This window comes from Oncorhynchus mykiss, chromosome 13 (assembly GCF_057628025.1).
Source record: "Oncorhynchus mykiss isolate SJ-2025 chromosome 13, ASM5762802v1, whole genome shotgun sequence".
NCBI lineage: Eukaryota > Metazoa > Chordata > Actinopteri > Salmoniformes > Salmonidae > Oncorhynchus > Oncorhynchus mykiss.
Window position 1 is genome coordinate 76,317,037 of NC_143034.1, and position 6,834 is coordinate 76,323,870.

Here is a 6,834-nt window from a genome sequence, read left to right on the forward strand (position 1 = left end):
AATAGTCTAGTAGCTTCCTCTCCTCATCTCCTCTCCTTCATCTCAATAGTTGTGTAGTTTCCTCTCCTCTTAATAGTGGAAAACTGGACAAGTCAAGTGAAGATATGATGGATCTCTACCAGGAACTTGCGTTCCACTGTCCAGTTTCTTTCCCATGAGTGCAGATGAAGAAAGAGATGAGGAGATGAAGAGAATAAGTTGGTGTATTGAGATGCACCCGGGGAGACAACAGGGTCTTGTGATATTTGCTGTGTCATGATGAGGTAATCCAGTCTCTGCTACAGTTTGCCGTGTGTGTGTGTGTGTGTGTGTGTGTGTGTGTGTGTGTGTGTGTGTGTGTGTGTGTGTGTGTGTGTGTTGTTAGGCAGGATGTCACCAGAAAGGAAATAGTCCTCAGAAATTGACAGGAAATAGTCCTCACACCACACGTCTCTGACGGAGCTAGACACAGCTGCATCTCACTGACCAGGATGGAGAATCAATACCTCAGTAAATACTGCAGGTCACTGACCAGGATGGAGAATCAGTAAATACTGCAGGTCTGGGAAGTATGTCAAGTAACAGAATAAAATATGGATGCAGCCATGTCTATGGGTGCCGGCTTGGCTGTCTGTGTTTCTCAAGGTTTGTGAGGTATCCTGTATATAATACTGTCAGGGGAAGTTTCCCAGACACAGATTAAACCTAGTTCTGGACTAAGAATCATTTCTGATAGAGATTCAGTCCAGGACATGGCTTAATCTGTGTCCGGGCTAACCACCCATAGATATTGTGAAAGATACCAAGGAACACTAGTTGTGTAATTATACCACAGTCAGGGCAATGATGTGAACGAACAGTTACAGGAAGTACAGAACATCTTTATCTGTCTGGGGTCATTTGACTATGGAGAGGTGTGTTGTATTGACCTAGGCTCTGTTCCAAATGACAATCTATACCCGATATAGTGCACTAATTTTGACAAGGCTATTCTCTGCTCCCCTTATCAGGAATAGGATGCCATTTTGAATGCAGACCGTGTATTGGGCCCACACCAGCACCACACCAACAATGACTTCCTCTGTCATGTGGTCACAGGTTAGTAATGGGAGGAGGCGTCTGACACAAGAGTAAGTCCCAGAGTTATATAGGGTTGACAGTCCAAGGCTCAGGTTACAGTTATGACACATGAACCTGCCGGGAATAATCCAGGCATTGCCATCGATGCCAGTTCTGTAATGGGGTGGAGACACAGGTCAGATGAGGACAATGTATTCCATAAAATGCCTTGCAGCATTCAGAAGAGGAAATTGTCACACCCTAGGAAGCAGACCTAGCAGGTTCTAACAGGTTATTACTTCTCGCTAATGTAGTTGGATACATCACCTGTTCCCTTGTAGTGCACTACTTTTGTTTTGACAAGGGCCACTTGGTAGTGCACTACAAGGGAACAGGTGCCATTTGGGACTCAGTACCATCCGCTCCACTCTGAGAGGAAAAGGTTTGTTCCTGTCAGAGACCAGGCCCCTCCCCCTGGTTTATTCAAACAGGACAGGTTCGTTCCTGTCAGAGACCAGGCCACTCCCCCTGGATTATTCAAACAGGACAGGTTCGTTCCTGTCAGAGACCAGGCCACTCCCCCTGGATTATTCAAACAGGACAGGTTCGTTCCTGTCAGAGACCAGGCCCCTCCCCCTGGTTTATTCAAACAGAACAGGTTCGTTCCTGTCAGAGACCAGGCCACTCCCCCTGGTTTATTCAAACAGGACAGGTTCGTTCCTGTCAGAGACCAGGCCACTCCCCCTGGTTTATTCAAACAGGACAGGTTCGTTCCTGTCAGAGACCAGGCCACTCCCCCTGGTTTATTCAAACAGAACAGGTTCGTTCCTGTCAGAGACCAGGCCACTCCCCCTGGTTTATTCAAACAGAACAGGTTCGTTCCTGTCAGAGACCAGGCCACTCCCCCTGGTTTATTCAAACAGAACAGGTTCGTTCCTGTCAGAGACCAGGCCACTCCCCCTGGTTTATTCAAACAGAACAGGTTCGTTCCTGTCAGAGACCAGGCCACTCCCCCTGGTTTATTCAAACAGAACAGGTTTGTTCCTGTCAGAGACCAGGCCCCTCCCCCTGTGTATTCAAACAGAACAGGTTCGTTCCTGTCAGAGACCAGGCCACTCCCCCTGGTTTATTCAAACAGAACAGGTTTGTTCCTGTCAGAGACCAGGCCCCTCCCCCTGGTTTATTCAAACAGAACAGGTTCGTTCCTGTCAGAGACCAGGCCACTCCCCCTGGTTTATTCAAACAGGACAGGTATGTGTAACGTCAGTGAAATAAAACACCTGATTCCTCTATTCATCCTCTGAAGATTCTCACTCCCATCCCTCGTTCCTGTTCCATTACAGAGTGTTTGCATCATGCTGTTATACAGAAGAGCTTTTATAAGGACTTGTTCTTATTGAACTCTACACGTAACTGTCTATACTGAGTCCATATTACTGACACGTGTGCTCTTAAGGGTTGCTTCATACTGTTATGAGTTATACAAATACTGTGGGGGTTTTCTTACGGGTTCCTTTTATTGGTTCAACAAGCAACACTTTGTATATCGACACATTCTCTCAAGGGTTTGTGTGTGTGTGTGTGTGTGTGTGTGTGTGTGTGTGTGTGTGTGTGCGTGCGTGCGTGTGTGTGTGTGCGTGTGTGTGTGTGTGTGCGTGCATGCGTGTGTGCGTGCGTGTGTGTTTGTGTGTGTGTGTGCGTGCGTGCGTAACTGATCATCAAGTTTACCTAGACAAAAGAGAGGGACCGTCTACTGGTTATTATGGAAATAGTTTGGCCTGTAGTGTTAGTTTCTGTTTACTTATAAAAACAGCATTACTTACACAACTAACCTAGACCGGAAACAAACTATTCAGGGAATTCTAGGTAATGACGTCGCTGAATTCTTCCACCGTGTGACTCCATCTCCCAGCATGCACTTCACTCAGCTACAGGTTCCCCCGGTGGAGCTCTCTGTTTCGACAGCAGCTGTGATCGATACACATGATGTCCTCAGGTCTTCTTTATGGGGTGAGTGGATAAGAGACCACAGACAGAAGCCCTTGAGAAAATACACCGTAATGTGCCAATGTGTTGTGTTAGACTACAGCATATGCAGTAGTCCTACATTTTTTACTAGTACCCAGTCCTAATAGCATCGTCAGAGTTCTCTCTGGTCTGGCGTCATCACAGTTCCCTCTGTCCTCTCTGAGGCTGACCTAATGGTCCCATAGTGTGATGGAGTGAGAGTAGTTCTATGGGTATCAGCATGTCATAGATATTGATAGAGAGTAGTGTAGAGTCAACCTGGTCTCAAGAGCACTTCGCAATATTCTTTACGTAAATCCGAGACGCTCCGTTTAGTATGATATGTTGTGTTTTGGATGGTATGTACCAATTTGTGAATGTCCATCACCCCTTTAGTGTGATATGTTACGAATTACAATTCATATGTTACAATTTTACAAAACATACAATATGTTACACAAAAAAATTATTTTCAAAACGCACAATAATTTACCAATTTGCCAAATGTATGATACTAGCTAGGTGGCTAACGTTAGCTAGGTTAGGGGTTAGGGTTAAGATTAGGAGTTAGGTTAAAGGGTTTAAGGATAGGGTTAGGGGAAGGGTTAGCTAAGATGCTAAGTAGTTGCAAAGTATCTAAAAAGTTGTAACTAGTTGCAACTAGTTGAAAAGTTACTAATTAGCTAAAATGCTAAAGTTGTCTGTGATGAGATTCAAACTCACACCCTTTTTGCGTTATATGCCCACCCCTCCATCCCTCCCAACTACTCTACTCTTTTGTTTGCCTTAAGTAGCCATACTAAACGGAACATATCATACTAATTTGAATGTCTCGGCTTTATGTTGACTATTTTACGTCTAGTCTATGAGACCAGGCTGGTAGAGTAGTAGTGGTAGTGTCAGCACGTCATAGATATTGATAGAGAGTAGAGTCAAATAGCTATAGTGCTGTGAGTGTTTGGCAGGCGTCTGTCCATTCCTAGACAGCTCTCAGACCACTTACAATACTACATTAATGTGGTGATTGAAAGCGGTTGGACTGATTTAAAAAGCTTGGTGATGGTGCTTACAGAGTTAGACTAAGGTCAATGAAAAGGGTCCTGAGAAGCAATGGATATGAAATTGGCACAATTTCCAAATTATGATCCAATTTTGGACAGAGTAGATCTGTTTGTGTTCTTGCCAACTCCGTTGCTGTCCTTGTCAAGCCAAACACTGGCACCCAGGCTAGGTTGAGAGGTACAGACCGACTGGCACCCAGGCTAGGTTAAGAGGTACAGATTGACTGGCACCCAGGCTAGGTTGAGAGGTACAGACTGACTGGCACCCAGGCTAGGTTGAGAGGTACAGACTGACTGGCACCCAGGCTAGGTTGAGAGGTACAGATTGACTGGCACCCAGGCTAGGTTGAGAGGTACAGACCGACTGGCACCCAGGCTAGGTTGAGAGGTACAGACCGACTTGCACCCAGGCTAGGTTGAGAGGTACAGACTGACTGGCACCCAGGCTAGGTTGAGAGGTACAGATTGACTGGCACCCAGGCTAGGTTGAGAGGTACAGATTGACTGGCACCCAGGCTAGGTTGAGAGGTACAGATTGACTGGCACCCAGGCTAGGTTGAGAGGTACAGATTGACTGGCACCCAGGCTAGGTTGAGAGGTACAGATTGACTGGCACCCAGGCTATGTTGAGAGGTACAGACTGACTGGCACTCAGGCTAGGTTGAGAGGTACAGATTGACTGGCACCCAGGCTAGGTTGAGAGGTACAGACTGACTGGCACCCAGGCTAGGTTGAGAGGTACAGTCTGACTGGCATCTATAGGTGTTTCACTCATTATGTCCTATCCTTTACGTTTCCACACAGCATCCAGCTATTCACAATCTTGTGACATGCTGCCCATGATGGTGTCATGACTCCACACACACACACACACACACACAAACACGCACGCACACACACACACACACACACACACACACACACACACACACACACACACACACACACAGACACAGAGAGAGAGAGATGCCACTGTATATGTTTCCCTCCAAGCATCCCAGCTCTAAAAATATCTGTTAATTGACCTATTATGAGACCATAAGTGGAAAAAAAATACTTAAAAAATGCAGGAAATAGAAAAGGAAATGAATACATCAGTTACAGTCACTGTTGCGTCACCAACCACCAAACCGGAAACGGGCTGTCACTCTAAACGCTGCCGACACTAGGACCCTGTACTATCTCTGTAGTGGTGAGTAAGTGGGGGAGTTTCCTTTTTTCCACTTCGCTGACGTCGCAGTTCTCATACGTGCCGGAGTGAACGTGATAGAACAGTACAAGGTGGCAGAGAGAGCGCCCAGGATAGCATACAGACCGTTCTGAGATCCGCGAGCAGAGCATCCCTAAGGTACGTACCACTATCACTGTCATTATAGGCTGTAAAGGAAATCATTGTTGGAAGAGGGGCAGAGGGGCAACAGGATAGCATACAGACCGTTCTGAGATCAGCGAGCAGAGCATCCCCAAGGTACGTACCACTATCACTGTCATTATAGGCTGTAAAGGAAATCATAACGATGACACGATGATTTGGTTATTATCTGTTATGATGATGATGATGATGATGTTGGGAGTGAGAAATCCTCCTCAGCTGCCACAATGGGATATAGTTATTTTGTATGGAATTGGAAACCAACCATGCTGTTGTTGACTGTCTGGAAGGTCGGTTGAGTAACTGAGGCTATGTAATGATGGAGACTATCAAAAATATGTCATTATGACAGAGAGAATGGGATGGATGGATGAGAGATTATGAAATAATTATTTTTTAGTATATTACCTTTTAAGAATGTGTCTATTTCTATTATTTTATAAGTAGGCATCAGGGCATGTCATTTTATTATTGACCAAAAATAGTATATTATAAATCCGTTATTAATAACCCTTATAATAAGTGACAGGCCATTCATTCAGCTGGGTGTGCGCTATAGTCGTGACACCGGCCACGGCATACTGGGGACCGGTTGGGGGGGGGGGGGGGGGGGTGTAACAACAGGTTCCTCTCCTCTCCGAACAGCGTGTCGCCATCAACATCATGAAATAGGCGATGTCTATCACAACCGCTGAGAGGCTCAAATATAAACCTGTAGCTTCGGTAAGTCTGTTTTTGGTTACACGTAGGCTTAATATATTTTACATTTTACAACGGTCAAGTTAACAACGGGATAAACATGCAGGCTATGCGCCAAAACGAACGCTCAGATGGAACTTTGCGCATCATCGCAGAGTGGGGCGACTGTAGTGACGTAGCCCAGATGACATAGCTCCGGGAAATCTCTATACTGTAGGCCTATCTCTAGCCCAGTTCTAGGGTCCCCTGTCCCCCAACAAGCTATGTGGGATGAATAGAACATGAAGTAGTCCATCGACATCATACCAGGTCCGTGTTATGTGTCTGTGAGTTTGGAGATGCCAAACTCTATTTTGAGCGCACCATCATATTTCACGATGAACGCGCACACCTGTAATGTGCTTTTTACTTTCACGTCAATCGTCATCTCGTTGGCTCTCTCACTATTTGAAGAGTCTATCTATGTGGTTCTTCTGCCTGGTGCCCACATTAGCATCTGCGCAGAGTTGCTCAGCTGATGTAACAATACCTTGCGAAGCTGAAACCATGTATTCTCACTCCACATCTCTCAGGGACCAGGTGTGTGTGTGTGTGTGTGTGTGTGTGTGTGTGTGTGTGTGTGTGTGTGTGTGGGTGTGTGTGTGTGTGTGTGTGTGT

General features: G+C 45.8%; 1 protein-coding gene across 5 annotated transcripts in view; it reads left to right on the forward strand.

Moving 5' to 3' along the window:
* Positions 1-424: 424 nt before the first annotated feature.
* slc16a3a (solute carrier family 16 member 3a) overlaps positions 425-6,834 on the forward strand; it is a 16,845-nt gene continuing 10,435 nt past the window's right edge. Inside the window, exons 1-2 of one of the 5 annotated variants that reach the window (XM_090197724.1) lie at positions 425-624; positions 990-1,077. The gene's annotated coding sequence lies outside the window, so the exon portion shown is untranslated. Of the gene's footprint in view, positions 625-989; positions 1,078-5,252; positions 5,575-5,617; positions 5,769-6,123; positions 6,202-6,834 lie in introns of those variants that run through there. The other 4 variants (XM_090197725.1, XM_036942049.2, XM_090197723.1 and 1 more) reach the window with 4 other exon arrangements.